Source organism: Larus michahellis, unplaced genomic scaffold, assembly GCF_964199755.1.
Source record: "Larus michahellis unplaced genomic scaffold, bLarMic1.1 SCAFFOLD_26, whole genome shotgun sequence".
In the NCBI taxonomy this organism is placed as follows: Eukaryota; Metazoa; Chordata; class Aves; order Charadriiformes; family Laridae; genus Larus; species Larus michahellis.
Window position 1 is genome coordinate 6,271,216 of NW_027436225.1, and position 7,537 is coordinate 6,278,752.

Below are 7,537 nucleotides of genomic sequence, written 5' to 3' on the forward strand. Positions count from 1 at the left end.
CAAAGTGCCAAGAGAGTAATGTAGAGCTTGCTCTCCCTGTCTTTGAGTACAGTTTTCAGTGTCCCGGTTACCTCTTTGCTAACATTCTCTTCAGAGCTGCAGTGAAACCAGGAACCACGTGGAGAAGGCACCCACACTGAAAATGCCTGGAAGGAACATTGGGGCTTCTTCTCAGTGTCTCTGACATAGGGTTTCACTGTCACGGGAAAGTCTCTGCTAACACCCTGCAGAGCGCAGTGCCCAATATACAGAAACGTCTTGCGGTATCTCCTACAGGGAAAGTGCCAAGAGGGAATTCTCGATCTTGTTCTCAGTGTCTCTGAGAATTGCTCTGATTATCCGTGTGACCTCTTTGCTAAGACTCTCCAGAGAGCCTTCCTCAAAACCAACACACATCTTGACATATCTCCCGCATTGATCGCAGTGTCTCCAGAAACGGCATTCAAGGAGCCAGGAACTTTTCTGCCCACACTGTCCATTGAGTTGTCCTCAAAACCAATATACATCCTGCTATATCTCCCACATGGAAAATGCCAGGAGGCAAAAGTGGGGCTTATGTTTAGACTTTCTCGGAACTGCTTCAAATCAACTAGATATCTTTGTGCTGTAAATCTCCCAACAGACAAATGCAAAAGCAGCAAACATCTCGCTGTATGTCCCACATCCAAAGTGCCAAGAGAGTAATGTAGAGCTTGCTCTCCCTGTCTTTGAGTACAGTTTTCAGTGTCCCGGTTACCTCTTTGCTAACATTCTCTTCAGAGCTGCAGTGAAACCAGGAACCACGTGGAGAAGGCACCCACACTGAAAATGACTGGAAGGAACATTGGGGCTTCTTCTCAGTGTCTCTGACATAGGGTTTCACTGTCCCGGGAAAGTCTCTGCTAACACCCTGCAGAGCGCAGTGCCCAATATACAGAAACGTCTTGCGGTATCTCCTACAGGGAAAGTGCCAAGAGGGAATTCTCGATCTTGTTCTCAGTGTCTCTGAGAATTGCTCTGATTATCCGTGTGACCTCTTTGCTAAGACTCTCCAGAGAGCCTTCCTCAAAACCAACACACATCTTGACATATCTCCCGCATTGATCGCAGTGTCTCCAGAAACGGCATTCAAGGAGCCAGGAACTTTTCTGCCCACACTGTCCATTGAGTTGTCCTCAAAACCAATATACATCCTGCTATATCTCCCACATGGAAAATGCCAGGAGGCAAAAGTGGGGCTTATGTTTAGACTTTCTCGGAACTGCTTCAAATCAACTAGATATCTTTGTGCTGTAAATCTCCCAACAGACAAAGGCAAAAGCAGCAAACATCTCGCTGTATGTCCCACATCCAAAGTGCCAAGAGAGTAATGTAGAGCTTGCTCTCCCTGTCTTTGAGTACAGTTTTCAGTGTCCCGGTTACCTCTTTGCTAACATTCTCTTCAGAGCTGCAGTGAAACCAGGAACCACGTGGAGAAGGCACCCACACTGAAAATGACTGGAAGGAACATTGGGGCTTCTTCTCAGTGTCTCTGACATAGGGTTTCACTGTCCCGGGAAAGTCTCTGCTAACACCCTGCAGAGCGCAGTGCCCAATATACAGAAACGTCTTGCGGTATCTCCTACAGGGAAAGTGCCAAGAGGGAATTCTCGATCTTGTTCTCAGTGTCTCTGAGAATTGCTCTGATTATCCGTGTGACCTCTTTGCTAAGACTCTCCAGAGAGCCTTCCTCAAAACCAACACACATCTTGACATATCTCCCGCATTGATCGCAGTGTCTCCAGAAACGGCATTCAAGGAGCCAGGAACTTTTCTGCCCACACTGTCCATTGAGTTGTCCTCAAAACCAATATACATCCTGCTATATCTCCCACATGGAAAATGCCAGGAGGCAAAAGTGGGGCTTATGTTTAGACTTTCTCGGAACTGCTTCAAATCAACTAGATATCTTTGTGCTGTAAATCTCCCAACAGACAAAGGCAAAAGCAGCAAACATCTCGCTGTATGTCCCACATCCAAAGTGCCAAGAGAGTAATGTAGAGCTTGCTCTCCCTGTCTTTGAGTACAGTTTTCAGTGTCCCGGTTACCTCTTTGCTAACATTCTCTTCAGAGCTGCAGTGAAACCAGGAACCACGTGGAGAAGGCACCCACACTGAAAATGCCTGGAAGGAACATTGGGGCTTCTTCTCAGTGTCTCTGACATAGGGTTTCACTGTCCCGGGAAAGTCTCTGCTAACACCCTGCAGAGCGCAGTGCCCAATATACAGAAACGTCTTGCGGTATCTCCTACAGGGAAAGTGCCAAGAGGGAATTCTCGATCTTGTTCTCAGTGTCTCTGAGAATTGCTCTGATTATCCGTGTGACCTCTTTGCTAAGACTCTCCAGAGAGCCTTCCTCAAAACCAACACACATCTTGACATATCTCCCGCATTGATCGCAGTGTCTCCAGAAACGGCATTCAAGGAGCCAGGAACTTTTCTGCCCACACTGTCCATTGAGTTGTCCTCAAAACCAATATACATCCTGCTATATCTCCCACATGGAAAATGCCAGGAGGCAAAAGTGGGGCTTATGTTTAGACTTTCTCGGAACTGCTTCAAATCAACTAGATATCTTTGTGCTGTAAATCTCCCAACAGACAAAGGCAAAAGCAGCAAACATCTCGCTGTATGTCCCACATCCAAAGTGCCAAGAGAGTAATGTAGAGCTTGCTCTCCCTGTCTTTGAGTACAGTTTTCAGTGTCCCGGTTACCTCTTTGCTAACATTCTCTTCAGAGCTGCAGTGAAACCAGGAACCACGTGGAGAAGGCACCCACACTGAAAATGACTGGAAGGAACATTGGGGCTTCTTCTCAGTGTCTCTGACATAGGGTTTCACTGTCCCGGGAAAGTCTCTGCTAACACCCTGCAGAGCGCAGTGCCCAATATACAGAAACGTCTTGCGGTATCTCCTACAGGGAAAGTGCCAAGAGGGAATTCTCGATCTTGTTCTCAGTGTCTCTGAGAATTGCTCTGATTATCCGTGTGACCTCTTTGCTAAGACTCTCCAGAGAGCCTTCCTCAAAACCAACACACATCTTGACATATCTCCCGCATTGATCGCAGTGTCTCCAGAAACGGCATTCAAGGAGCCAGGAACTTTTCTGCCCACACTGTCCATTGAGTTGTCCTCAAAACCAATATACATCCTGCTATATCTCCCACATGGAAAATGCCAGGAGGCAAAAGTGGGGCTTATGTTTAGACTTTCTCGGAACTGCTTCAAATCAACTAGATATCTTTGTGCTGTAAATCTCCCAACAGACAAAGGCAAAAGCAGCAAACATCTCGCTGTATGTCCCACATCCAAAGTGCCAAGAGAGTAATGTAGAGCTTGCTCTCCCTGTCTTTGAGTACAGTTTTCAGTGTCCCGGTTACCTCTTTGCTAACATTCTCTTCAGAGCTGCAGTGAAACCAGGAACCACGTGGAGAAGGCACCCACACTGAAAATGACTGGAAGGAACATTGGGGCTTCTTCTCAGTGTCTCTGACATAGGGTTTCACTGTCCCGGGAAAGTCTCTGCTAACACCCTGCAGAGCGCAGTGCCCAATATACAGAAACGTCTTGCGGTATCTCCTACAGGGAAAGTGCCAAGAGGGAATTCTCGATCTTGTTCTCAGTGTCTCTGAGAATTGCTCTGATTATCCGTGTGACCTCTTTGCTAAGACTCTCCAGAGAGCCTTCCTCAAAACCAACACACATCTTGACATATCTCCCGCATTGATCGCAGTGTCTCCAGAAACGGCATTCAAGGAGCCAGGAACTTTTCTGCCCACACTGTCCATTGAGTTGTCCTCAAAACCAATATACATCCTGCTATATCTCCCACATGGAAAATGCCAGGAGGCAAAAGTGGGGCTTATGTTTAGACTTTCTCGGAACTGCTTCAAATCAACTAGATATCTTTGTGCTGTAAATCTCCCAACAGACAAAGGCAAAAGCAGCAAACATCTCGCTGTATGTCCCACATCCAAAGTGCCAAGAGAGTAATGTAGAGCTTGCTCTCCCTGTCTTTGAGTACAGTTTTCAGTGTCCCGGTTACCTCTTTGCTAACATTCTCTTCAGAGCTGCAGTGAAACCAGGAACCACGTGGAGAAGGCACCCACACTGAAAATGCCTGGAAGGAACATTGGGGCTTCTTCTCAGTGTCTCTGACATAGGGTTTCACTGTCCCGGGAAAGTCTCTGCTAACACCCTGCAGAGCGCAGTGCCCAATATACAGAAACGTCTTGCGGTATCTCCTACAGGGAAAGTGCCAAGAGGGAATTCTCGATCTTGTTCTCAGTGTCTCTGAGAATTGCTCTGATTATCCGTGTGACCTCTTTGCTAAGACTCTCCAGAGAGCCTTCCTCAAAACCAACACACATCTTGACATATCTCCCGCATTGATCGCAGTGTCTCCAGAAACGGCATTCAAGGAGCCAGGAACTTTTCTGCCCACACTGTCCATTGAGTTGTCCTCAAAACCAATATACATCCTGCTATATCTCCCACATGGAAAATGCCAGGAGGCAAAAGTGGGGCTTATGTTTAGACTTTCTCGGAACTGCTTCAAATCAACTAGATATCTTTGTGCTGTAAATCTCCCAACAGACAAAGGCAAAAGCAGCAAACATCTCGCTGTATGTCCCACATCCAAAGTGCCAAGAGAGTAATGTAGAGCTTGCTCTCCCTGTCTTTGAGTACAGTTTTCAGTGTCCCGGTTACCTCTTTGCTAACATTCTCTTCAGAGCTGCAGTGAAACCAGGAACCACGTGGAGAAGGCACCCACACTGAAAATGACTGGAAGGAACATTGGGGCTTCTTCTCAGTGTCTCTGACATAGGGTTTCACTGTCCCGGGAAAGTCTCTGCTAACACCCTGCAGAGCGCAGTGCCCAATATACAGAAACGTCTTGCGGTATCTCCTACAGGGAAAGTGCCAAGAGGGAATTCTCGATCTTGTTCTCAGTGTCTCTGAGAATTGCTCTGATTATCCGTGTGACCTCTTTGCTAAGACTCTCCAGAGAGCCTTCCTCAAAACCAACACACATCTTGACATATCTCCCGCATTGATCGCAGTGTCTCCAGAAACGGCATTCAAGGAGCCAGGAACTTTTCTGCCCACACTGTCCATTGAGTTGTCCTCAAAACCAATATACATCCTGCTATATCTCCCACATGGAAAATGCCAGGAGGCAAAAGTGGGGCTTATGTTTAGACTTTCTCGGAACTGCTTCAAATCAACTAGATATCTTTGTGCTGTAAATCTCCCAACAGACAAACGCAAAAGCAGCAAACATCTCGCTGTATGTCCCACATCCAAAGTGCCAAGAGAGTAATGTAGAGCTTGCTCTCCCTGTCTTTGAGTACAGTTTTCAGTGTCCCGGTTACCTCTTTGCTAACATTCTCTTCAGAGCTGCAGTGAAACCAGGAACCACGTGGAGAAGGCACCCACACTGAAAATGACTGGAAGGAACATTGGGGCTTCTTCTCAGTGTCTCTGACATAGGGTTTCACTGTCCCGGGAAAGTCTCTGCTAACACCCTGCAGAGCGCAGTGCCCAATATACAGAAACGTCTTGCGGTATCTCCTACAGGGAAAGTGCCAAGAGGGAATTCTCGATCTTGTTCTCAGTGTCTCTGAGAATTGCTCTGATTATCCGTGTGACCTCTTTGCTAAGACTCTCCAGAGAGCCTTCCTCAAAACCAACACACATCTTGACATATCTCCCGCATTGATCGCAGTGTCTCCAGAAACGGCATTCAAGGAGCCAGGAACTTTTCTGCCCACACTGTCCATTGAGTTGTCCTCAAAACCAATATACATCCTGCTATATCTCCCACATGGAAAATGCCAGGAGGCAAAAGTGGGGCTTATGTTTAGACTTTCTCGGAACTGCTTCAAATCAACTAGATATCTTTGTGCTGTAAATCTCCCAACAGACAAACGCAAAAGCAGCAAACATCTCGCTGTATGTCCCACATCCAAAGTGCCAAGAGAGTAATGTAGAGCTTGCTCTCCCTGTCTTTGAGTACAGTTTTCAGTGTCCCGGTTACCTCTTTGCTAACATTCTCTTCAGAGCTGCAGTGAAACCAGGAACCACGTGGAGAAGGCACCCACACTGAAAATGACTGGAAGGAACATTGGGGCTTCTTCTCAGTGTCTCTGACATAGGGTTTCACTGTCCCGGGAAAGTCTCTGCTAACACCCTGCAGAGCGCAGTGCCCAATATACAGAAACGTCTTGCGGTATCTCCTACAGGGAAAGTGCCAAGAGGGAATTCTCGATCTTGTTCTCAGTGTCTCTGAGAATTGCTCTGATTATCCGTGTGACCTCTTTGCTAAGACTCTCCAGAGAGCCTTCCTCAAAACCAACACACATCTTGACATATCTCCCGCATTGATCGCAGTGTCTCCAGAAACGGCATTCAAGGAGCCAGGAACTTTTCTGCCCACACTGTCCATTGAGTTGTCCTCAAAACCAATATACATCCTGCTATATCTCCCACATGGAAAATGCCAGGAGGCAAAAGTGGGGCTTATGTTTAGACTTTCTCGGAACTGCTTCAAATCAACTAGATATCTTTGTGCTGTAAATCTCCCAACAGACAAACGCAAAAGCAGCAAACATCTCGCTGTATGTCCCACATCCAAAGTGCCAAGAGAGTAATGTAGAGCTTGCTCTCCCTGTCTTTGAGTACAGTTTTCAGTGTCCCGGTTACCTCTTTGCTAACATTCTCTTCAGAGCTGCAGTGAAACCAGGAACCACGTGGAGAAGGCACCCACACTGAAAATGACTGGAAGGAACATTGGGGCTTCTTCTCAGTGTCTCTGACATAGGGTTTCACTGTCCCGGGAAAGTCTCTGCTAACACCCTGCAGAGCGCAGTGCCCAATATACAGAAACGTCTTGCGGTATCTCCTACAGGGAAAGTGCCAAGAGGGAATTCTCGATCTTGTTCTCAGTGTCTCTGAGAATTGCTCTGATTATCCGTGTGACCTCTTTGCTAAGACTCTCCAGAGAGCCTTCCTCAAAACCAACACACATCTTGACATATCTCCCGCATTGATCGCAGTGTCTCCAGAAACGGCATTCAAGGAGCCAGGAACTTTTCTGCCCACACTGTCCATTGAGTTGTCCTCAAAACCAATATACATCCTGCTATATCTCCCACATGGAAAATGCCAGGAGGCAAAAGTGGGGCTTATGTTTAGACTTTCTCGGAACTGCTTCAAATCAACTAGATATCTTTGTGCTGTAAATCTCCCAACAGACAAACGCAAAAGCAGCAAACATCTCGCTGTATGTCCCACATCCAAAGTGCCAAGAGAGTAATGTAGAGCTTGCTCTCCCTGTCTTTGAGTACAGTTTTCAGTGTCCCGGTTACCTCTTTGCTAACATTCTCTTCAGAGCTGCAGTGAAACCAGGAACCACGTGGAGAAGGCACCCACACTGAAAATGACTGGAAGGAACATTGGGGCTTCTTCTCAGTGTCTCTGACATAGGGTTTCACTGTCCCGGGAAAGTCTCTGCTAACA